Source organism: Lathamus discolor, chromosome 11 (genome assembly GCF_037157495.1).
Source record: "Lathamus discolor isolate bLatDis1 chromosome 11, bLatDis1.hap1, whole genome shotgun sequence".
Lineage (NCBI taxonomy): Eukaryota > Metazoa > Chordata > Aves > Psittaciformes > Psittacidae > Lathamus > Lathamus discolor.
In genome coordinates, this window is record NC_088894.1 from 14914742 (window position 1) to 14941257 (window position 26516).

The following is a 26516-nucleotide window of genomic DNA, read 5'->3' on the forward strand; positions in this document are numbered from 1 at the left end:
CTCTGCCTCTAGGTCTCATTAATCTCCATAGGATTTGCAAGTGAACAATTGTCGTAATTCAATCTGGCTGGAGTACAATGAAAGAAAAAGGATCCTTTCTTAAAAAAGAAAACTGCTTTTTTAGTTCTTCTTCTTCCTTCTCCCTCCTTATTCTGGAAATTCCTGGCAATTTAACACTTAGCTACTTCTTAATGATATTTCCAGAGTTAAGCTTGTTGGTACAACTTGAGAAATGGGATGATTAATAGCTAGGCATATGGGAGTGCTCTGGAGCCAGGCTGCTACTGTTGCATTGACCTTGTTTCACAGAGGATGATCTTTTCTAACATCATTGAAATGAAATTAGAACCCAAAGATGTGGACTTGGACCTTGCTCCTCCCAACCCCAAAGCTCTCCCATGTTTGATGGACTAGCTCATCCTGCTTAACAGTGGATGTATGAGAAGCTTCCTTCTTAGGAGCCAAAAATTAGGAAAACAACTGGAGATGTCAGTGGATGTAAATCAGAAATAAGAACAGTGACAGAAGAGGCTTGACTTTTTTTTGTGATAGACAGCCGATCATTCATCCCTTATGGAAGCCAAAGGGCTGCTGCTGGAGGGATACAGAGTTCTGAAGCTGGGTAAACTCTGGAGTGAAAAGTTGCATTTTGAGTTACTTTTGAGAGAGTACAGAAAGTAATGGAGAAAAAAAGTATTTTTCTGATCTGAACACATTTCTAAAGGCACCAGAAATTGAAAGGCCTTCGCATTTAACTTTTCCGAAATAAAATACGCCATTCTACCACCCTGAAAAAAACACATAAAGAGAACATAAGATATCCAAAGCAGACAGCACTGGAGTTTTCAGCTTGAGTCAGCACCTCTGGCTTATCTCATCTGAGCCAATTTTGCCAGGGAATTTTAATGTCTAGAGCTCAGTGTTGTCAAGGGCCTTTTAATATGTGCATTTGTCAGGTCTGGGCTTTATTTTTATTTCCGTTCAGGAAAACTGTCATTATTTATATTTCTCATAGATGCAGACTGCCACTCCGTTGCATTCCTACTCGTGTTGGTACCTCAGCACTGGGGTCCACAGAGCAGCATCTGGCCCCATGTTGCATCTGGGAGCTGGTGTTTGCCCTGCTGCTATAGCTGAAAACCTCCTGTTTGCAGTATGACTCATATTTGAAACCACCTCGTTGTCTTAAGACTATTGTAGTTCTTGATTGTGAATCAAAATGTAGAATTTTTGAGTAAAGATCCCCGTGACAGCAACTGAAACATGGGCATACACACAGGAGAAATTCAGCTTGCAGGTCCTGCAGCCTATATACCATCCAGCTCCACAGACTTATGAAATGAGCCCTGATTTACAGGCAGGTAATTAAGAGCAGATCTGCTGAGCAAGAAAGCAGTGTTTCTGCAGCTCCCATTGCCAGCTGGATCACACGTCCGAGCACGGCGCTGGCACCAGGGCTGAGCCAGCCCTGCCAGCTCCTCCACTCCAGCAGCGTTAACCCCTGTCGTGGGGCTGAGCTGCCTTCTCTTCTCTGCTGCTCTTCTGGGTCCTCCACCTCCCTTCAGCCTGAAAACTCTTGTGCCACCAGCTCTCAGCTTGCAGGAGGGATTTTCAGGTTGCTGTTTTCTTTTTTTGGTGAGGAAGGTTTGTAAATGCGATAAATGTAAGACATGGATTTGCTGAACAGCTGACATTCAGGATGCCTTCCTAATTCTTTCAAGCCTACATTAATCCTTATTAATACCATTAGCATAATGTATGAGCTGCGGAAAGTGCATGGAAGGAATACGTTTTGGTTTGTCGCACAACAACCTGTTCCACATTCCTGTAAGTCAAGCAGGAATAGACTTCCATGGCCAAAGTGTTTTAAGGTGAGCACATTTGTCACAGACCACAAAGGAGTCTCAAATGAGCAGACTCAGTGGCTGCTTTTCTCCAGTAGAGAAGATAACTAAAACCTTTGTTCCCATGGCCCTGCTTTAGAGCCATTAAACTTGACCTTACTGTTAAGTAGCCCCAGCTTAGCTCCCTCTGCAATGCCCAAATTCCTATAAAGGCACCCCGTGCTGCTCCCTGCTCCTGGAAATGTCCACGAGCACTGGCTGTGGTCTGATCAGCTTTCTGGGCAGAGTACGAATGTTTTGGAGTTTTTGCTGTCTTCCTTCATGAAGGTTGAAAAGTGGGCGAAATTAACTGGGAGAGGGGATATTATAGAAGTTTTCATGTTCAAGTCCCAGTTTAGGTCTCTGCAGGTTGTAAACTGTTGAAGCCCGTATTTCCCCGTCAGCAAAGCAGTTTGGCACGTGCACAACTTTTACTTAGCTGATTAACATTGCTGACTATGGGACTTAATGAGGTTCCACATCAGGGATCCAGCCAGGAGCTCTATTAAAAACCTGCTCCATATTTGTCAGTTGAAAGGTGTGAGGGGCAGAAGCCAGTTTGCTTTAGGTGATGATGCACAATGTTAGAGGATGCACTTCGTATTTCAAGAAAAAAAGCAGCTGTCACTCCTGGACAGTCTTTAAATCCTGTATCATTTCACAGCCACATCAGGCAGTGTTTGTGTCTGTATGTTTATGGGTTTTAGTGATCTGGGTTGCTCCATGTCCAGGGAACCAGAAAGCTGCATTCTCAAGGATCTATCAGTTACTCAGTACTTCATATAGTTCATCTGCTTATTTTACTTGACAAAAATGGTGATCACCTTCTGTATCCCACACACTCCAGCTCCCATTGATATGTATTTGGAAAATACTACATTAAATGATTTATTCCAGCTTTATCCGTGTCCTAATAATGCAATGAATTATTGATGGGTACTAGGAAAAAGAAAAAGAAGCAGAATAGTATTTCAACAGATACAGTTATTCAGAAAAGTGAAGTGGAAGGAAGGTGTTTTCCATGCCATTGGATTTTAAGCTTTGAAATATTTTCCTATCCAGAACTAGGACAACAATATAAAAACAACTCTTGTCAAGTACTTTTACAAATGGAAGTCTCCCATAATGCAGGGTCTGGCCAATGAACATGTAAAATCTTCTGCTAAGAGTGAAAATGAATTTTAAAAATGCAAAAATCACATTGGAGCAGGAGTCAGAATACTTCAAAAGCTAAGACAGAAGAGAGGTTTTGGCAATTAAAGCAAATCCTTGTGAAACACCTAAAACTGAAACAGTTAAACTGAAACACCTTTTCACTCAGACAAGCTTGATTCTAGTGAATCAACCTCTCCTGTGGAAGATATATAACTGAACAGATCTCAGTTGTGCCTAGCATGATGAGACCTTATTTCTGACTCCACTTCCAAGGCTGCTCTATTAAAAGACAGGAAGGAAGCCAACTTGCCAAACTGCACTTCTTCTTGGGGAAGGAAAACAAGAAATAAACCTGATTGTTAAAGTATCTGCTGATATGAGCACTTACCAGAATATGGGGTGGAGAAGGGCCAGACCTTCCTTGCAACAACTTGGCAAAACCTAAGAAAAGCAGCAAAGGCTGTGTTAGACTTCTGGCGACACTGGTGTGCTTGATGCTTGAAACTGAGCTGTTACAGACCATCAGGGAACTGAATGTGCAAGGCTGAAGTATGAGAGATACACAGACTGAAAAGAAATAATGCAGATTGTGAAAATCCAAGGACCAGGGTCAAGCCCATGTCTGCTCAGCAGAGCTTTGGGAACGTTGATGGTGCACAGCCATGCAGTCTTGGTAGTGAAGCACTTGTTGAAACCCTGTCTCTATGAAGCTAATGTTCCTGGAGCCAATGACTCTCTGCTCAATCTGTGCAGCTTAGGGGCAATCACTTCTTTTGAGAAGACTGGTCACGTTGTGCACACCTTTAGGCCCAGTCATTTGCTCTGGCCTTAGAATGAGCATTGTGGCCAGCTCCCTCAGCTCCCTCCCGCCTCCAGAGACAAAAACCTGCACAGAGGATGACTCAACAGAAAAACAAAATAACTCCACAGAGGAGGGCTCTGAAAACATGCTCATTATCTGCGATACAATGACAGCTTTTGATTCAATTTGAGCATTCTGGGTTTATCATTTCCCTCTCTGTCAGTGGGATGCGTTCTGTGAGCAGCAATCTCTGTGTTTTTTTGACAAAGTAGGAAATTCACAATGGAAAAGAAGAAAGGTAATAAAATCCTGAAGATGTCTTCTTCCTCTCTTTTAAAAGACTGGTAATGAGAAGGAAACTGGTTATAGTCAGAGCTGCCAGGCTATCAGATGGAATGAGATTTGAAGGGGAAAAAAAATTAATGGCATGCTAAATATGTTGTTGAAATGCACTGGGAATAGCTTCACGTTAAGAGGAAAACAGCTTAAAATCATGTAAAATGGAGGTCAGGCGTGAGAAGGAATGTGTCTGTAGAGAATTGTGTGCATGCTAAAAGCTGCCCACAAATTCTAAATACACACATTGAGAACTGCACAATAATCTGGTCAAACAAGGTTTTCAGAGGGGGAATTATCTGCATCCACAGCTATTTTGGGGTATACTTCATCGCTGCATACTTTTTCAGTTATCACAATCTTGCATTCAGTGACAGAAACGAATATGAGGATGTGGGTCACTACAGTTCTTTTCAAAAAAGCAAGAACCTGGTAAGAACAGTCTTGATTTGCTCAGTTAGAAAATGTTGACTACTTTTATCAATTTCAATTATAGTGCCAATTTCCTTTAAGCTCCGCTCTCTGAAGGAATAAGGTTTACACACTCATGCTCTGGGCATGTGCATAAGCAAACTAAACTTTGAAACAGTTGGCTAATTTTAACTGTGTTTGGCAGAGGCATGATTTTCAAAGTTATTAAGGTCCTAAAGGTTTTCAGAGGAAAGTGGAAGGCTGCAGTGTACATTGGGACAGGAGTGCAGGATCCACAAGGAACCTCAACTTGGAGGCACAAGCCCATAAAATCAGCTTCCCGAAGTTCATGAACACTACAGTGAGCTATAAGAAACAAACAAACAAAATCGTATTTAAAACCACCAAAGTTAAACACATCATTTTTAGCTAAGTAGCTGTTAAAATTTCAAAGCGCTCTATGTATCTATTGATCTGTGGGACTCCAGCAGAGGTTACTTGGAGGACACATCACAGAACTACCATCTTGCATGGAAAGCTTTGAAAACTAGCCTCTAAATACCCAGTCCATGAAAGTATGAAAGAAGTATAAATGCACCAAAACCTCCCTTTTAAGTTTTTGAATGATGCAGGCTCTGACTGTGCTTAATAGCAAAGAATTACATAAAGCTAAAGAAAGAGACATTTCGGGGGAAGAGCAACTGGAGAAGAAGTGGTCTGGGGTAGGCCAATCCCACTTGCACTGCTATGAATGCTGAACACGCACTGTCCTCAGTGACAGAGGAAAAGACTAAACAGTCTGTATAAACTGTAGGTGTAAACTTTCCAACTGATGGAAAAAAAAAGAATGGTATTTTATTTTCTAACATATAGGAAGGAAATCTGAAGGAAAAAACTACATTAATTCGATCCTATTTTCATTGAAGTCCAAAGTCTGAAGGTTTAGTAGATGATTTCAGAGAATATTCTCATGGCTTCCCATCTTCAGGGGAAAAAAAGAAAAAAACATTTCCAAAAAAGGCATTTCCATGAGAAGCTCAAGAGTGGCATTATCCAAATAGACTTCCCAGTTAAAGAAATGCATCCGTCTTTAGTACCTCTTATTTACTGCTCAGGTTAATAAAGCAGAGAGCTAAGTAATTACTTTTGAGAGAGGGCCTTTTAGAGAAGAAGGTCCTATGCAGCCTGCAGTCTCCCCAGGTCAGAAATCTACCTTTCCTGAATGGAGAGTTAATGAGGTGGTCTCTACACAGTATTGTAAAGTACCTTGGCCAGCTGGAGTGCTTACTGTGTAGTCTATAGTCTCAGACAAGTCTGTTCTGTTTAAATTGTATTTACATGGATTTTCTTTCTGGTTTTCTATTTGTTACACTGTGTTAAATAAATCTGGCTTTATTCAAGATAATTTGGATTTATTGATTTTTACTGGGGACAATTACTCTGAGTGATGTCCCAGGGGAAGAATATGAACCTCTGGTGAGGGGCACAGCAGCTAAGGAACTGTCACACACAATTAAAGGCGCAGGAGCTCTCTCATAGAGGAATAATAAGGATATTCTGGTTGTGCTGACTGCACAGGCCATCTAAGTAGCGATTAAAATATACATGATTGTACTCAGCAACTCATTAAGGATTTTTCAATTTCTGTATCACTACATTAGAGACCATAAGGAGTCTCCCCTGTTTCAGTCGTGCCATGTCTTCAAACCCACCACTGAAACTCAGACACCAGGTCCCAGGTGCTTAATGCCAAAACCAGAAACAGCTTTAGAATTCCTAGCTAAATACATATCTAGGCAAGGTCTTGATGGCCTGTAGATGTCTAGTATAATAGAAAAATGCCAGTTCTAAAGCTCTTTTAGGTCTCTGAATGACATACTCCCTCTCATCGCGATTCATATAGAAAAGTCAAATAGGGCTAAAGAGAAGAACGTCCTAATATTGTTTGAATTTACACTTTTTTAAAAGGCAGTGACAAAAATCCCTTTGACACAGAAAGAGTAACCTTGTCACAAAAACAAAGTGACACAGAACCAGTCCTCTGGAGTCACAGTTCTTAAAAGTTCATTCAGTAGCTGTTTGTCTCTATTTACATTATAATTGCTGTAGTTATAGATGTGGTTTGTACCAGGTGTGTCATTCCTGCACTATGTTTGCCTCAGATTTATACAGCCAATTACCCTGAGAGCAGAGAGGAGAACATGGATATCTTGGTGGGATAAATGCAGCATCCCAGGGATGCTACCCAGACTCAGAGTGAATGCAATGTGCCATCATCTCTACAGAAGGACTCCCAGGTATGAACTGGATGGTGCCAGTTTGGTGTCATTACACACTTCTTATGGATTTTATCCTTTTTCTTTTTAAATTGGAGAAAAAAAAGATAGGTGGGAAGGAAAAGGATCCTGAGAGAGGCAGCGCCCCCGTTCCAAAGCCTGGTGGATAGAAATAGATGTTGCTATTCAGAAAACTGAGATGAAAATAGCAGGAGGTTTCTACTCATCCTTGATCAGCTTGTTATAAAATTCTCACTTGCTTAAGTCCTGCAAGCAAATAGCAGAAATCTACAAAAGCATCAGATAATACCCCTGCATGTGCTGACACGTCTTGGTACTGGCATGGCTGCACGGAGACGGGAGAGAGTAAATGGGGATCAGATGTATATAGGGATTATTTCAGCATTGTTTCACTCCAGGGTTGGATATTAGTGTGTGTTCCTGTTCATTTGCCTCTGCAGAGTCGGTGGACAAGGAGAGAGATCATGAAGATTTACAGCTGTTCAAAGGGGTAAAAAAAATCAGGGCAAAGGCACAGAAGCCCTCACTGTTCACACACTCCTGGGGATGATTTTTTTTTCCCTTTGTTTTGAGTTCATCAGTGTTTAAACACACAGAGAGTCCTTTCTTGTACGACAACAGTGGCTGTGGAGAAAAATAGAGCTAAAAAAGCACTTTCATTTTAGATGCTATCTCCAAGGAGTGTATAAAATTTACAAGTCACTCACTGGATGGTTGAAAGTACTTTGTTTACTCTATGCTCAAAACCATGAAGACTTCAGCACAGCCTTAGCACGTCCTTGCCTCTCAGGGTAAGGGCACACAGAGGAATTCAGAGACCTAAAACTACAAATACATTAGGTAAGACCTTTGTGATTTGTTCAGTTTTCACGTGGAGTTTGGTAACCTCTAAGATCACACACAACCTACTAACCATAGGACAGCAGAAAAACTCACTGTTCTCTGAAGAAACAGCAGAGCTTTATGAAGCACTTACTTATCTGCTTTTATTTACTTTATTCCTTATACCTAACCATCCATTTTTCTTAGTTACATTATATTCATCACGGTAGCATCAAAATGCTTCACAGTCTTTAAAGTATCTATTCTGAATCTCTCTTATCATTAATGTATTTCTTTTCTCATGCAAATAAGGCACTTTTATGCCCATGCATAAGAGAGGGACTTGAAGCCATGATTTGAATATCCATACAGCATGGCCAGCCTGTATAGGTGAGTAGCCCAGGCTCATGTACACTGATGTGAATATATTGCTTCCACTTCATTTACACCTAGCTGCAGATCTCCACTTGGCAACACAGGCTGACAAAGCAGATGTACTCTAAAAGGCTACTATGTCTAATTTCAGTTGAAAGCAAAATTACTTGTAGCCAGCCATTTTCTATGTAACATCACAGGAAATGAGGACTTTAAACAACAGGTAGATATCTTTGAATTTCTCCATATAAGTGACTTAAGAAACCTGCAACAAAGCTGAAGACTAAGCAGACTCTAAACCCTGTCCTTCACTCTTCAGCTGGCTAAGTTTTTATTCTTTTCTGCAGTAAAATAAACGAAGTAGGTAGTAGTTTTATCTTAGGAAACAAAAAAGCATGTTATCATTCTCTGTTAGCGTTGAGGAGGAAGCGTTTAACTTGAGTGGAAAAAGAACAAATTTAGTATAAGAATGGGGGGAAAGTGAATCACAAACACAGGCAGAGACTGTGTTTGGAAAGTTCGTAATAGTTGGGTTTCAAACAGGAGCCCATCAGACAGAGATATCCTGCAGAGACTGCAAAAGATGTGGGAGCTATTCTTCCATTCCAAAACCCACAGCAAGCAGGAGACACACAGAGGACACAGTAAGCTCTGCCCCCAAACAGAAAAATCTCTTTTAAGCAATAAGCCAGAACAGTAAATTTTCAGCATTTCTACTCTGTGTTTCCCCCAGGCAAGGGAAACTATCTTCATTATACTGAAAAGTAAATAGAGACAATCTCAAGGAGACTTCGGAAAGAAGCAGCGAAAAAGCATGCTATGTAAGAGCCAGGGCTGCGATGCTGCACTTTAGAGACCAGGGAGAAGGCTCCATTCAGGAGGGGGGAAAGAAGTATTACATTCATCTAAGCTGGGCTCTCCTTATTCTGGAATGTAGGAAAAGGATCCCTCCTTCACAAAATGAGTCTGAAGTCTAACACAAGACACCATCAGCTATGCCCCAACAGAGAGCAAGGTATGGACCTGCTGAAGAAGATCCAGAGGAAGGCCACAAAGATTATCAGAGAGATGGAGCACATCTTCTATGAGGAAAAGCCGAGAAATAGGATTGTTCAACCTGGAAAATGCTCCAGGGAGACCTTCTTGTGTCCTGGACTATAGGTAAAAATCCCCTGCCCATTAACAGAATAGAACATGCCAGAAGGAGACTCAGCAGTCTCATAATTTTAATAAAGGGCCTAATGAAGAATGCTGAAAATTCACCCTACTGAAATGCCATCCCTGAGTTATTCTAATCCTGCAGTACAGCCTGCCTGGCATACACTCCCTTCAGCTTCTGGTGTCCGTCAGCAATGACGCAGCCAGCCACCCCTGCCCCTGCGCCACCAGTTTGGGGTGTCCTCACCCTCCCAATTTTTGCGTGACAGCCCAGACAGGAAAACACATTCACCCTGGAGACCTGCCTATGCAGATCCAAAAGAGATCCAAGCCTCATCCCTGGTATTTTATTTCAAGTGTCTTTTCTGTAACTCCTTCCTCTGTGGGTTAATGAAGACTTAAGCACTCCATCTCAGCAGCACTGATGTAAAACGGCTGCTTATTGCCTGTTCCATCTCACTGACTTTTATTGTGATACTTAAACCAAAATGGTGAACTATTACACTTCATAGCCTGCAAATAAAAGCAGAATGTTAAAAAGCAGAGGCTGTAACCTCTGATCCAGTCAAAATTGCTCTAAACATCTAAGGCTCATAATCTTGAGACAACTTTACTCGGCTCCAAAGGGGCAAGGAATGGCATGGATTATCATCCACAGCATATGAAGGAGGGACTTTAATTGTAATGCTACAATTTTTATTGCACCCATGCTCAAAGATAATGAAAAAATCCTAAACCAGCATGTGAAACAGCTCAGCTCCATTGACTTCAGAGAAGCTAACCCAGTTTACATCAGTAGGAATTTAGCCCATCATTTAGAAGACTTAAATAACCTGCAGCAAGTAGGAGATATTGAATCTTCTTTTTTTTGGACCACACAGAGAAGCCACTGAGGTGATGGCAGCCAATTTTCTCTGTTTCCGAAGACCCACCTGTTCTGCAAATCATTACAACTACAAACACTGCATTTCCAATTCTGCACTTTAACGGAGCCACTTGGGCAGTACAATATCCATTTTTAGAGGCAGGAGGTCCTGGGGTCATGTCTGCAGTGACTTGGGCACTGAAATCAAATAGGAGAGGGGAGAGAATTGGCTCTCAGTCATATTTTCAAATTTCTGGTTTAGGGAAAGCCAGAGGCCAATAGAAACTCTGGCTCAGCTTAGAGGAGGAAAGGGACTGCTTTTAGTTGTAGCCTCACTCCTTCTGTACATGCAAGTATGTTCTGTTAATTTTGAAATAACATTGTTTTTAAGGACCTACCTTTGATATATCTAAGTTAGCCAGAATCGATTTTAGTCCCATACTCCAACACACTTCCCACTGAGGCAGTGGAAAAGACACTATTGAACTAAATACAGTCTGGCTGAACACCTTAGTAACACAAGCCTACCAAGTCATTAAACATTTCTTATGCAGAAATATGAGGGGTAAATTTGACACTAGCCAGAATACCTGGTTTTACACAGCGTGAAAAGTCAAAATGGTTCAGTTGCAAGGATGAAGTAGTTTGTAGGATTTCTGATTGAGCCCAGAGCAGGGAAAATTGGTACTCTCACAAAAGGAGCCTGTTCATATGTACACAGCTTCAGAGCCTGTCTTTCTGCTTCTGGTTTCCTCACTGGTAACTCTGACCAGGTTCATGGAAGCCAATACCTTTGGGGGAACTAGAAAAGAGGTAAAATTCTTAAGAAGATCTGTAATATTAGACATGGCAGCCATTCTGCTGGACCCTAAACATGGGTTGGAGCAATGTCCCCAGGACCTCTGCTAGACCCCGGTGTAACTGTGAAGACTGACTCCCATGAAGAACACCTTTGTAGGTAACCCTGGCTTAACGGGACACTGGGAATTTGTCCAGGGCTAAGTGAAATAACAGAGATAAGATTTTTTTAAGTGACTCACTGTTTGGAGAGTCTTTCAGGGTGCACAAGTCAAGACACCTAAATCTGTTAAGACACCTAGGAGGGACCAGACTTCAAAGAAGTAGATTTACTGATAACAGATTTACAGATCAGGTTCTTCAGAAGCTGCCTCAAGGTAGGGAATAAAAATAAAATAAAAATGTAAAACAAAATAAATACTACCAAGGCAACCACAGTCTATATGTGCAATTAAAAAATCTTGTTTAAGATCCGTAGAATTCAAAGCAACTCACTTCTGCACACAGCAGAGCTGAGGAAGTTCTTGTAGTGGAAGCTGAAGATGCAAAAAGCTTGAAAATATTCAAAAAAAGGGGTTGGCAAAACTCTTAGAGAAAGCAAAGCAAACCAAAACAAAACTAAACCCCACCCCTTGTGGTTTCTTAGAAATAAATATTCAGCAATTAAAAAAAATATAGAAAATTAAAAAATAACCAAAACAGACAAAACCCTTCATTGTGGGTAAAGAAAACACTTATAGCTCAAGAACTGCCTGAGCTACCAGATCCTGGAAGAGTGAGTGCTGTGGGGTAAGTGTTTTTATATGTCCGACCAGTTATCCCATGCTCCCCTACCTGGCCACTTTAAGGGAGAGGACACGTGCCTGAGCAGGTATTCGTCTGAATCAGTGCAGATGTTTTCCTAACCTTATGTTCCTATGCCTGAATACTTTTATGGATGTAATAATTTATGTAGCTCCTGGTAACTGTGAAGATGACACTGGTCAGCGCCTAGTCCTTTTTGTGTAGACTTCAGAATGACCACTGTGATTTTCTCGTTTTAGAAAAAAGGAAGATTTTAAGGAACTCTGACCAGCAGCTTGGCCTTTCCAATGCAAAAAGAGGCTTTGGAAACACTTAAAGAAATAGATCAGTTTGATATAAAATAGTAGCAGCATAAAAATTCCTGCATTTTACCTCTATGGCATAGCAAATCCAAGAGAGATCTAACTAATGAAACATAGATCTCCAGCTCCCATTCCAAGGAACTGATTACCCCAAAATCTTCACAGCATCCACAAGGGACAACAAAGCACTATTATGTCCTTTTTACAGAACCAGGGAAGTGAAGCACAGGTAAAATAAGTGATTTACCCACAGATCCCACAGGAAGCTTGCAGTGCACCAACAGCATTAAGACTGAGACTTCTTGGACAAACACAGGTGCCCTGAGGGCTGCCAGGAAGCAGAGTCCAGGTCAGCCCTCAATGAACTGCCTTGCTTCCTCCTCCTTAGGGGCATCCGCCGACTGCACCGAGAGCCGTGCTTACTGTGACCTACCGCCTCTACAGCCGCTGCTCAAAGCCAAGGGAATTCAGTTCCCCCTCTTGAAATCCACTCTCTCTCTCATGGCGATGAGCACTTTAATCTAGCAGGAAAATGTAGAGCTTCTTGGCACTGCTCTTTATTTCTGATCTGTGTTTTCTCCCTCTCTCTTTTAGGTTAATTTATCTGATTACATGCAAGGCACTGCAGCCGTGTTAAGGTACCAGTCGAGTTTCCACTTGGAGGCTTGGAGGAAAGATTACCATTAAAACGTGACTTCCATCCACTCAGCTGAAATTACTATTGATTGCCAAAGAAAAATATTTGTGCTGTGAAGCTGGGAGCTATGATGTTGAACCGTATTAACATAATGTTAGCATAGCTACGGGTGTTTAGTGGCACGCAATCAGATTTGAAATGAACGTTGATTATAGATTGAGATTAATGTTCACATATTCATAGGAACACAATGAAAAGAACAATTTCCTTTCTACTACAGATCAATGGTTTCCCCATTCAATTATACAGCTGTAATAATTGCATTATGCGGAAATATTTCTTAATGGCTTATTTCATTCTTTCTGTTTGCCTCTGTGTGTGCGAAAGACAGAAAGATCTTGTGTGCTTGCACGCACATATGCATGTGTGAAATCTTTTGTCAGTGGTACTTGCCAAAGCCTGTGTATAATGCAAAATACTTTAATTACTAGTGCAAATGCGCAATCTTTGGCTAAGCTAATAATCTCTTGGCATTTTCCCATTATTCTCTTTATTGCCTCAACATAGGCTTCAGGTTTCTCTGCTTGTTTAAAGTTTTAACAGCTGGATCTCACTGCATAGCAGATAAACTGATTTTGGTCTGTGTGTAGCTCTGAATCCCCAGTGTTGTCCAAGTGGTCACCAGAGACCCTGATGAGTTCATGCCTCTGTCCCCCACTGGTTTAGTACTAATAGAAGCAGGTTAGAAGCACTGTTGAAATTCCTTACTCTCTTAGTACTGTCCTCCTAGTCATACCAGTTGGTGTAACTAAGAAACACAAGACTAGTTAAGCAAAATAACTTCCTATGAGTTTTCAGCCCTGTTCTTAGCACTCAGGGATTTGGACTTGAATTAAAAATGAGGCCTTGAATAGCTATGGCACATCTACAGGAAACTACTGCTAGTCATCTGATTCTATCTTAAATCAAGGCAAGATAGATTTGGAGAAGGATGATGTTCTTAATGACTGCTTTGCCTCGGTCTTCACTGGCAAAGGCTCTGACTGCACCACCCAGCTCTTAGAAGGCAGACGCAGGGACTGTGAGAATGAAGACCTTGGGCCCGCTGTAGGAGAGAATCTGGTTCGAGACCATCTTAAAAATCTGAACGTGCACAAGTCCATGGGACCTGATGGAATCCATCCGCGGGTCCTGAAGGAGCTGGTAAATGAAGTTGCTAAGCCACTGGCCATCATATTTGAAAAATCATGGCAGTCAGGTGAAGTTCCCGACGACTGGAAAAAGGGAAATATAACCCCCATTTTCAAGAAGGGGAAAATGGAAGACCCGGGGAATTACAGACCAGTCAGTCTCACCTCTGTGCCTGGCAAAATCTTGGAGCAGATACTCCCGGAAGGCATGCTAAGGCACATGAAAAACAACAAGGTGCTTGGTGACAGCCAGCATGGCTTCACTAGGGGGAAATCCTGCTTGACCAATTTGGTGGCCTTCTATGATGGGGCTACAGAACTGATGGACAAGGGTAAAGCAGTTGATGTCATCTACCTGGACTTGTGCAAAGCGTTTGACACTGTCCCACACGACATCCTTGTCTCTAAATTGGAGAGACACCAATTTGATGGATGGACCGCTCGGTGGATAAAGAACTGGCTGGATGGCCACACACAAAGAATTGTGGTCAATGGCTCAATGTCTGGCTGGAGACCGGTAACGAGTGGTGTCCCTCAGGGATCTGTGTTGGGACCGGTCTTGTTTAACATCTTCATCGCTGACATGGACAGTGGGATTGAGTGCGCCCTCAGCAAGTTTGCCGATGACACCAAGCTGTGTGGCCCGGTTGATACGCTGGAGGGAAGGGATGCCATCCAGAGGGACCTGGACACGCTTGTAAGGTGGGCTGATGCCAACCTTATGAAGTTCAACCATGCCAAGTGCAAGGTCCTACAGCTGGGTCGGAGCAATCCCAGGCACAGCTACAGGTTGGGTAAAGAAGAGATTCAGAGCGGCCCTGCAGAGAAGGACTTGGGGGTGCTGGTCGATGAGAAAATGAACATGAGCCGGCTGCAGTGTGCGCTCGCAGCCCAGAAACCAACCGTATCCTGGGCTGCATCCAAAGGAGTGTGACCAGCAGGTCAAAGGAGGTGATCCTGCCCCTCTGCTCTGCTCTTGTGAGACCTCACGTGGGGCATTGTGTGCAGTTCTGGTGTCCTCAACATAAAAAGGACATGGAACTGCTGGAACAAGTCCAGAGGAGGCCACGAGGATGATCAGGGGCTGGAGCACCTCCCTTATGAAGACAGGCTGAGGAAGTTGGGGCTGTTCAGCCTGGAGAAGAGAAGGCTGCATGGAGACCTCATGGCAGCCTTCCAGTACCTGAAGGGGGCCTATAGGGATGCTGGGGAGGGACTCTTCGTCAGGGACTATAGTGACAGGACAAGGGGTAACGGGTTAAAACTTAAACAGGGGAAGTTTAAATTGGATATAAGGAAGAAATTCTTTCCTGTTAGAGTGGTGAGACACTGGAATCGGTTGCCCAGGGAGGTTGTGAGTGCTCCATCCTTGGCAGTGTTCAAGGCCAGGTTGGATGAAGCCTTGTGTGGGATGGTTTAGTGAGAGGTGTCCCTGCCCATGGCAGGGGGGTTGGAACTGGGTGATCTTGAGGTCCTTTCCAACCCTAACTATTCTATGTTCTATGATTCTATAGGACACCTTCTGAAGGGAAATATGGTAGTCAGTGGAGACTAACTTTAAAAGCACGTGAGGGATTAAGGTAAAAGAACCTTCTCTTCCTATTTTGGTACAACATTGCTGAGAGCGCTCTTTTTCATCTTCCTCAGAAATAAAAGTTCCCACTTGTCCTCATTTTTGCCCAAAAGCGTATTAGCTCAGACATATTCTCCTTCTACAAAGGAACACCTTTAGATTCCTAGATTGGTGGGTCAGCAGCCCAGGGGAGAATGTGTTACAAGGGAACACACATATCTCCCTGAAGGAGTTCATATGGTGGGTGTGAAAGGAGTTTTGCACAGAAAAATGCAAAGAGGCAGCAGAGAGGGCAGGCTGTAAGAAAAGAAAAGACTAACAGCAGGAGCCAATGGAACAGTTTACAGTGCATTACTTGGCTCTGCTCTAGGGGATGTCCTGTTATTGAACCTTTTGACTTCAAATGACTTGAAAACATCTCTGTAGAGATTTTGTTAGACAGCAGCCTTGACCGCGGTGCATGTGCAGAGGCACATTCTCCAAGCTACCTCGCAGAGGAAGCCTGCAACATTTCCAGGCTCAGTATCAGACACATCCTACAGATCATATTGCTGGCAATGATCAAAACCCCATAAGGCAGAGCTGAGCAATGTAATTCAGGTTGTTCAACTTGGAAGCTGAGGGTAAGGGTATTCTGGTCATACACCATTTCTGCTGACTATGCTCTCTGCACTAGCAAGAGTTTCAAGAAACCATAGCAGTTGTCATGTGAGATCTGCACCATGTATTTAAGCTGCCTTCACTTCCTCAGGAGCATTCATTTTTTTCTCGATGGAAAAAAGCTTCCAGCAGCACAATACACAGCTATTCCTCAGCATGGTCTGGCTTGTTGCATTTGTCTTTCTTACACTGCCAGCTCTTCGGGGTAAAGAATTAAGTTTTGCAGGATTTTTTTTTTTTTTATGATTTGTTTTCGGGTTTTTGGTTTTGGTTTATTGTTTTTTTTTTTTTCCAGACCATCCACAGAAATGATATCCATGTTTTGGTATGTCATTCCACATTGTAGGAGAAAAATACAAAGTGCACTTAAGCAGGAATCAAAGTTAGATATCAACCACTTTCAGTTACTTTAGAAGAAAACCCCCACCACTTGATACGTAGAAGAAATTATTACACAGGGATTACAAGAACAGCAGAGTCACTATTCCCCTTGTGATGCTGAGTCATCAGGTGGTAACAAATGAACAAGAATGAGGCAACATGACCCACTCATTCAGCATTTAATCTGCCTCCCTTTTTCCCCTTTCCTCGAAGTTTCACATCTCTGTTCACTCATCTCACTTTGTCAGAAGTCACATGGAGGAACAGGCACAGTTTTGTCTCATGTGCATTTTCAGTTACCAGACAGTGGAGTTTCACAAAAGGTGGTATACTTGAAGGGTCTTGCCTGGAGGAGAAATAGATGGAAGTAATCATTGCTTTTATTAAACTAAGTATTTGGGCCTTTGGGAAGTGGGATAAGAGAAGTTAAGTGAATGGAGATTGTGAAGAAACAAAATAAGTTTGATAAATCCCAGTGAACAGAAAACAACATTCAAAAGCTGTGATGTTTAAGATTTTGAAAACTTAGCAATTTTGAATGTGCATATTTTTGAGACCTTCAGGGGACCTTTGTTTTCAGAAAAGACATTTTAGTTTTCCAACTTTTCGTTTGACTGAATATCAAATTGTTAAGTCTGTTTCGAAGGTCCTAGTTATTTTTTGTGCTTCAGTCATTCCCAGTAATGTACCTGAAACTTACTTGAAAAATAGCGAATACTTATGATTGCACACATGCCAGCCTGGGCCCCGAGGCACACCAATGTAACTGCTAGTAGATCCTCTGCTCATGGAATCACTCTGGGTTCACAGTAGCAACAAGGAACTGGAGTTTGACACAGTACTGCTCTTACCTGACCCAACTGGTGGCCTAAACTCAGATGTAGTGCATGCAGATTTGCAACAGTTGGCTTCAGAACGAGTCTTTAAACTCCCATTGCCAACTACTGTAATCTACAGTGAGCATTCCAGACAGATATTCTTCAGTGTTTTTAGGAAGAAAATGACATAAATTATCAGATCACTAAGGCAGCAAATGCTGAGAAGTGGCTAGCATGTCTTTACAAATGAGTTGCTGAGAAGAATCACAATATCTACAGTTAACAGAGGAGAGAAGGAAAGTGGGCATTTAACAGTCTTCCTGTCCACGACTTCCCTCAGAAGTTGAGGTAGACATGGATTTCATCAAGCTTTGGATTAGCTTCCTCTGGAAAAAAGATCTGTCTTTGGCACGGATCTCTTCAGAAAACTAGCAAGGGATTCATCTCCCCTGACTCCAGATAATTCTAGTGAAGACAACTGTGTGTGATCCAGTCATCCATGATTCATTTATAGTTGAGTCAATGGAGAGAAGTAGGGATTTCTAAATCATGATTAATGACCAATTTCTGTCAAACACATCAAGATGAGATGAATTGTGCTTTAGAACTGTTGACTATCTTCCATAGTCTGTAGGAGAACTTACTGGAGCTGTTCAGACGTTTACAGTTTAGATACCTGATGTCAAAGTTTGGAAAAAGCCAATCTCACACTTTTTTCTTAAGTAACATGAAAAATAAAAAATCCCTGGGTCTTTGTGTAAGCACAGAACACAGTAACAGCTTTTCCTTCATAAAAAAAAAAAAAAAACAAACAAAAAAAACCAAAAAAACCCCCAAAAACTGACTTACTAAAATTTGAACATTCGTTAGGTAACTATCATCTCATCTTCAGCAGAAAACAAGGAAGCAGAATCTGCTAGAGGCTTGCTCAACCACAGATTAATCTGAAATTATATCCTATTAGATGGGAAACATAAAGAAATGCTTTGTTCCCAAGCCCATTTTTTACAGATTTTCTGAGTGGCATATAATTTGGCCTAACACTTTACCCTGGAATTGTGGAAGCATATGGCATGACCTTCAACTCTTAACAGCCTTCAAGAAGCTGAAGTTGGATTGTTTGGGGTCATGGGTAACAACTGAGAAGTCATAGGTCAAATTCAAAACCATATTATATCTCTAGGAAAGATTACCTTCCCAATAATATATGGCATGACCTCTAGCTCTGAATAGCCTGTGAGGGGCTCTTGTCCTCCATTCACATGTTCATGTATTCCAAATCTCTAGATCAAATATGAAGAAAAACTTCTTTCACCTTGTCATGGTAGAATGCTTTTTTCCCCCTTTCCCTAAAGACAATTCTGGGTTTAGAAATGCTGTATTTATGTTAACTACTTGCCAGTGAAGCTGTTTTTAATCATATGCATGAGTTCCACCACTACTGCTCTATAAAGCACAATGGAAATATCATGTGAGATCAAATAAGTAGATTTTCCCCTTTTGGGGACAAATACACTTTTAAGAAAGGCATTGATATCCAATAGCCATCTTAATTTATGACATGCTTAATTTTGTGCATGATTACTATAGATGCCTTTGTAGGGGACTGAAAATCCATGTTTTAATGGTCTACTCCAAGGCTTTGTTCAGTTTTAGAGTATTGCTTGTGCAGGGGCATGAGTCCTCATGACTGATAGGAGCAGCAGACAGGCCGTCAACACCGTGAAAATTAATACTTGAGTATCAGTGAGGTAGGCATAAGAGACAAAAAGCCTGGAGTTACATGGGAACCCAATTTGTGTTTATCAGTTTACTTACCCTGAAGCAAATTTCTTAGGGAACTAGAACTGCCTTCCCTGGAGTAACATCCTCAAATGAGCAATGATGAAGCTTCTTTCAGCCTGATGGTTCAGTCCTCCTAGGAAACAATGTGACTTCATTGTTCTGTACATCACCATAGCAGAGCTTGGCTAATGCCAACTGCATTTATAGCTACAAAGCAAACAAACAATAGAGTGGCAAAATGAAAGTGGAAGAAACTTGAAACAAAAGGCTTACAGAAAAGAAGTCTTTAGGTTGTTTACCACTGCTACATAGGCAAATATATTTCAGCATGTCTGCGAAATACCAACATGCTTTCAGAGCAATAAGTAATATGTGAGATCACTAGTCAGATATTAGTATTTTAATAATAACTCAAAGAAAGACTTAAACATCCACCAGCTGTTGTAAGAAATGTTACCTGTCAGAAAATATGTCGAACAACAGGTTGCTTACTTTATAACCATCACTTCCGCTAGCCTATACTGGGAAACTAATGGAAGAATTAGAATTCTCAGATGCATTAGGCATGTATTTAGGAGACCACTCACCAAGACTTGTGAATCAGTGTCTTGTGAAAGTTATTGCCATAAAGAGTGTAAATGCAGCATGCCTGAGGAAGCGAATCTCTATTTGTATCAAAGACAAAGCAGTTCTTGTTCAAGAGGGAGAAATACCTCATTGTCTAAATTATTCTGTTGTTTTAGATAGAGGTGCTAGGAACTGCATCTGCAGGGAGGCTTGGCATCAAAGGGAATCTGGCTTCTGCACTCCAGGCTGAAGCTGAGTTTCATCTTTCAGACTCATTGCTAGATCATGTTGAAACATTTGGTTCTCTTATGTGTTAACAGAAGTCTGTGAATTTGAGAATTCAGCCTGGATCACACTGGATTCATTTTCTAGTCATAGTTAACTAGAACTAGTAGGGATGTCCATAGGTAGTTCTGTATTTTTCTCTTTATTGTTTTGTAACCTTCCATATTACAGTCTTTAGCCTTCAAACAACATGCTAGAAGGAAAACATCCTATTTGGGAAATAGTAACCTGATAGTAAGAAAGCGTGTATTGTAGCATGCTCTGTTAATGTGGCTCACAGCTCTGCTTCCATGAGCTGTTCCTCCTTTGCACTAGTACCCTCTGCCCCTTCATCTGGGTATTCAAAGTCTCAGTGTCAGCTCTTTTTGTCTTATGCTGATTAAACAAATCCACAGCTTGTTTGTCTTCACAGTAAGAAAAAGGACAGGTTCCTTTTCTGAGCATGTTTTTTGTCCATCAAGCTCTGTTAGTTTCCTTCCCAGTGGAAAAGCACTATTGGGAACACCCGAGTGTTGTCCCGACTGCAGAGTGACTGGGGAGGGATCTGGGAAGCACAGATATGCAAGCTGATGGGACTGTTAATGTGCTTAGGAGTAGATGCAGTAGTTTTGGAAGAAGCATGATTTGGAAAAGCTGTGCTGAACAGTCTGTTGCAGTAGATACCATGTCTATACTGAGGTGAAGACAGACTATAGGTTTTTACCACAATTTTTGCATTCCAAGAATGAGGAAAAGAGCCCTGCTGGGAAAGAGAATGAAAAAATCAAGAGACATTACATTAGGCTGAAACCTTCATCATCACAGGTTAGCATTATGAAAAGGCAGCCCTTGTGCTAGGGTTATTCTAGGTAGTACCTTGTAACTGGAAGGGCTTATATGTCACGCTACATTGAAATACGTAAACACTTTTCACCTCAGCTCAGTAAGTTCTTGGCATCAATCACAACTGCCTCCTCCTTCATCCGAAGTGGTTTACACAAAACTGCCCATAATTCACTCTTTCTGAGGTTCGCTGGCTCAATGAACCAAATCAAACCACCCCTGCAGGTTACAGGAAGCTGCCCTGCACTCTTCCCTGCTCACCATGGCCAGCAGGAAGTAAGCAAAAAGGCATTTGCAGTTCGCTCCATCTGCCCTCATCTTGTATTTGAAATTCCAGATTCACCCCCTTGTCTTCACTTTGTCCGGCAGTTTCCCTCCTGGCTGTGTAAAAGCCATGCCAGGTGTTGCTTTGTTCCTTTATAGCAATATTGCTGCTGCCTTCTGTGTGCAGATGCTGCGGTCAGAAATGCCAGCATCATACTCCTTTCAACATTTTCTTTTTAACTTTGTCCTCCGTACAGTTCCTCATATCTCCCCCACCCAAGATGCAGTTACACAAACTCTACACACACACGCTGAGACCTCAGGGTCTATGTACCAAAGAAAGTGGCATGTGTACAGACATGCTGCACTAGCATAGGCTTTTCCATAGTTTAGCTCATTGATGCAGTGGCAGGCTCTCTTATATTGAAAATCTCAGCTTTCAGGTGCTAGAGGCAGGAATCAGAAAGCTCCAGAACCTCCTCATCTAGCAGAGCTAAAAAGGAGAATGAGTGCCATGATTGTCTCCTGATATCTTCTAGCTGTGGGACAAGCATTTCTTAGAGCATCAGAGTGCTGAGTTGTAATAAGAGGGGATACGGAGGAGCAAGAGGATATTCTTTTTTCCTTCCTTCCTTCCTTCCTTCCTGGGGATTCCTGGCAGTTACACTGAGCTCAAAAGCATAGGAAGATCAGGAAGCTATTTCAGCGGATGAGGCCTCCGGCACGTACACTTCAGTCTGTGAGCATCTTGGTGAATGCTTTGCAGTGTGGGAGGTTCCATGCTGAGATCAACAAGTCTTCCAACCTTTAGTGCTATTCTAGTTCAGATGGAAGCCCCCATCTGTTATTAGCTTCAAGAATCTCCCTGCGTAGCAGGGTCTTCCCTGGATGTGAAGCTACAGCTGATCAGATGTTACTTGCACTTCTTCAGTAGGTGGAAAACTGGAGACTTACTGTGTGTGGTAAACACCTTCCTGAGAACTGTGTTGTTGTCTGGGGGGTGAGAAGCCAAAAAAAAAGCAAGGCAAAGAGCAAATACATCAGTCTCTATTGCACCTAAAGACCTGACTTTGTTTTCAAGCGAAAATAAGATTTATGTTATCAGCCTGCTGCCTTAATGATCATTTGCGGACAATGCAAAACCATCACTTAATGGAGTATGACTGGCAATCTCCATTAAAGAAAGAGCTCTGATTGGAATCACAGAGTTTGATTCAGATCAGACTTGAGGTATGCTACCAAAATACTGAAGGGTCTGAGAAGAGGATAAGAGCAGAGAGAGGCACTTGCCGCATATAATTTAATCGATTATATTAGCCTGTTTCTTTTTCTCTTTGCTGGCAAGATGTTCACAGGCTGATTAGAATTTCTCCAAATTTATTTCTTATTCAAATTTACTCAATGGTAGCTTGTGCTCTTTTAAAAATAAATAATATTGACTGATTACAAACAATTCTCCGGGAGGACATGCTGTTCAGTATTCAAAATATGGTCTGATTTAGCTAATGACTTGGTCACATGGATAGCACAGCTTCATTTCTCCTTTGCAAGCGACAGCTATAGATCTTGCAAGTCAGGAAGAAAATCGCCAGGGGTAGGGATACTAAGAGAGTAGAGTCTGATAAAGAGGTGAAAGGAGTTTCAAATTTTAAGCATCCGAAAGGAAAATCAGCCCTCCCAAGATTTGCTGGCTGGGTGCAAAGGTCATATTTGACTTTCTTTCATTGCCTGTCTGGGACAGCGGCCTACAGCAGAGAGCCAGAAAGTCCTTTTTATCTGCTTGTGTCCTAACTAGTCCTGAACCTTTAAAAAGTGCAGAATGGAAACTGAGCATAAGAGGAGGAACACACAGGGTACGACAAAATCTTGGATCACCTTCGTGCTGCCTGACCAGTGTGTTCTCAGCCACAGTGGAAAGGATTCTGCTTTGCTGTTACTATAAGCCAACAGTAAATTTTTTACCTCCTAGTGGAATTGTGACTAAAAGAGAGACTGAGACAAAGTGTCACCTCGGTGCTCCTCCAGAGCTGAGGAATTTTACACTCCACCCATTCCCCCAGGGCTGTGCCTAAAGTCTGTTTCTAGCTCAAAAAAATTGGACACATGAGTACACAACCTGAGGTCACGGGAGGGACAGCGCGCTCCTGCTCTGCAGTGCCTGGAAATGCTTAGACACTGAACATCCACTGCTGGAGACTGTTAGGAACAGGTTAAATAGTCATGTGTCGGGAAAGACACCCACTGAATTAGTCCCGCTTTGTGGCTGGTCCATAGTCTAGACAATCTCATGAGCTTCCTTCCACTGGACTGGACACAAAAACAAGAGCAAAGCTTCCCAAATGCTCCTTGCCCAGGCCCTGAGACTATTCCAGGCTGAGACTATCTATTCCCGAGACTATCTATTCCCTGAGACTGACTATTCCAGGCTCCCATCTCCTGAGACTCTTCCAAAAGGAGGATAACCGAAGTGACTTTTGAACGCAGCCACTTGACGTTCATCGCTTGCCAGGTTCTGTGTAAGTGAAAGTTGATTGCCTCAAATATTTGCATAGCAAAATGCCAGCAAAAAGTGTGAGTAAGGATCATGCAAATCAAACATTTATCTGAATGAAGTCTGCAATGTTATTTCATCTTTTGCAGCATCACCAAGGTCTAAGAAGATGTAGCTCTGGACTAATCTGAACTGGAGGTTCAGAATAAGATCAAAATACTGGGAAAGGCATGGAAGAACAAGTCTCTGTAGAGCTAGGCAGGACAGGCTGTGCACCACCTGCCTACACTGGGGGTTTCTGTTTAGTGCAGGACTATTTGTCTCAACTTTACATTAAAGCCAAATTTAGCAACACAATATCATACAGTCATATGGTAAAAAGCTCAGAGGCTGTGAATCCACAGCATTATTATCAGGACAGAGGTATTTCAAAGCAGCTATTAAGATGCAGGGGCATGTATATGCATGAAAATCCAAGCGGAAGTCCTTATGGTAAGAAACACATGCTTCCTCTTCTATAAAACCATCTCCCATCCCCATTTTTTTTGCAGCCTCACCCTATCATCGAATTCTTTTTCTTCCACTACTTTCACCTTCCAAAAAAAGCAAACATGTCCCATTTCCAGCAAAATGCTTACTCAGTGCCTGTCTTCCCAGCGCTAATGGCTTTCTCAGATGGGAGATGTCGTGCTAGGCGGGAGCCGAATGAAAAAATAAACAATTAATGGGCAGGATTCATTGTTTTTTACATGCTTTTACATTTTTACTTTCCAGATTGGCAGCACCATGGGAAACCCAACACTTGGATGAAGAGGTGTATGTATGGTGAATATGGGGGAAGAATTCTGAAGCTGTAATTCAGGTAAGTGAGAGCTGAGAGGGGTCAGTTCTTTTTCCTTCTCTTTTTCTTCCTTTTTTTTTTTTTTTTTTTCCAGGCAATTATTTTATAGCACATATCATCAAGTCTGTATTAAACAGGTTTTTTGGGGCTAATGCTTTCCAGCCTAGATTCTCAGACTTCGTAACTCTTCTAAACACTACTTTAAAATGTCTTAGCTGTATAAATACATGAGACCTCAATGTTTCCCTTGTGGACTAAGCTGAAAACAAGTTAGATTAAAAATAGATTTATTTTTTAGTATTTCTAATTATGAATTGGCCAAAGAGAAAAACAAACAAGCAGAAGTCTATCACATGAAAAGGACTTGATGTTCCTAATGAGATTTTAAAATTGACACACAATTTTATATTAGTAAAAATAAAGCCTCAGAGAAAGCTTACATACGTCAAGGTCTACACAGAAGCAGATCAAGTTCAATAAGTCAGTGACTTGTTCTTGGCTATCTGACTTGGGCTAAAGTCTCCCTTACCATGTTAGATGAGCTAGCCTCATAGAAAGTACTGGGAGCACTAGGGGCCAAGGTAAGCTCACACAAAGGGCCTACTATACCACGGTAAGCAACTGAAATGAGCATCATTCCATATCAGCACAATCTATCAGGGTCCCCACAACATCCCACTACCAGCACAGAGTGGTTTTCTGCATGGAGGTGCAGAACTGGAACTGCTCCACGTGAACTAAATGACAAAAGTGTCTTTGAATTCAGTGGCAAGAGCTTTGTCCAGTCTGATTGTAATCCAACCATCAATTCACCTTTTTGACATTTCCAATTATTCTTTTGCTATCTGATTACCTTTTTCTTAATTGATCTTTTGCTGTATTTAACTGTCCTTTATTAAATACAGAGGTACAGAGGATAAACCGTACAATAGATCCACATTACATTAAATATCACAGTAAAATCTCAATAAGCATGAGTGTTTTCCTTTGTTTTAGAAATCAATGGATATTTAATTAACATGGGGTAATAACTCTTGCAAGTAGAAGAATCCCTTCAGATTTAAATGAAATCACTATTGTATGTTAAATGGAAACACAGATACATTTGAATAATTTCAAATTTCTCTACAAACAAGGATGAATTTAAATACTCTGTGCTCTTCCAGACTGGTGCAAAAATCAGTGCTTTATCCCCAACATCCTCCAAACCTGGACACTCGGACACCCTCTCAAGAAGAAAGGCCAGAGGCCAGGATGCCTGGCTCAAAGAATGCAAACCTATGCCATTTCCCGAAGCATTAGGCAATTCTTCCTGGCAATAGTTGGTAGTTACTAGAGACCATGTTTGTTAAATGTTAGAACACCCACAGAAGAAACAAGCACTCTCACACTAAAAATCCTTAAGAATTTTCCAAATTTCCATTCATTCTGGGGGCTTAAATTGAATTTAAGGTTGCTCTGTGTGTCTGCCCATCCAACCCTTGCTACTGGAAAGGTTACTGGTGAAGACATTACTCTCCATTAGGGACTTCTGTAGTCACTACATGTTGTTACACAGTACATGTTGTTACACAGTTATGTTGTACTCCGTGGGAGTTGGGTCCCTATGACTCAGACATTCTGTTGATAACCCTTGTTTTTAATTTCTTGGTTTTTCACCCTAAAGAAATCTTAAGCATATTTTCCACACTTGTAGTGTTTCCAAGACGATGTTAAAGCAGCTTCTAATGTTTGAGAGCAGAACTAAGGAAGAATTAGTACAAGACCAGCCAGCAGAAAGAAAATAAGAAAATTAGTGTGGATGGAAGAAATATTTTCTGGGAATTCTGAAAATTCGCATTTTTCTTATCAGTACATGGCCTATGTTGTTACACTTGTCGCTATGTCTGAAATAAAAGCAGTGATACCTTTCAGGTAAAAGCAGTGCATCTCCTTTCTTGTGTCCATACACATCCTTCAGCATAGCAAAGTCTGGATAGACTTGGATAGGGAGACTTGGATAGTCTTGGAGGGAGGGGTACTAGTCTTGCTTTCATGGGTTACAAAGGTTATTTACACCATAAAATGAAATAATTAAATTTGTTATGTTTTTAATTATTATTTATGAATTATAAATAAGGAGTAAAGGGTTTGACAGTTTGGGGATTCAGAAAGGTTTTGAGTCCCTCTTTCTCCCCTCCTTCACACTAACACA

At 41.6% G+C, this 26516-nt stretch overlaps 1 long non-coding RNA gene across 3 annotated transcripts in view; it reads left to right on the forward strand.

Annotated features, from left to right (window-relative positions):
• LOC136020544 (uncharacterized) overlaps positions 1–26174 on the forward strand; it is a 58437-nt gene extending 32263 nt beyond the window's left edge. The window contains exons 1-3 of one of the 3 annotated variants that reach the window (XR_010615401.1): positions 9158–9242; positions 24256–24343; positions 26019–26174. This is a non-coding gene — a long non-coding RNA (uncharacterized LOC136020544). Of the gene's footprint in view, positions 1–9157; positions 9243–23151; positions 23507–24255; positions 24344–26018 lie in introns of those variants that run through there. The other 2 variants (XR_010615400.1, XR_010615399.1) reach the window with 2 other exon arrangements.
• Positions 26175–26516: the final 342 nt, after the last annotated feature.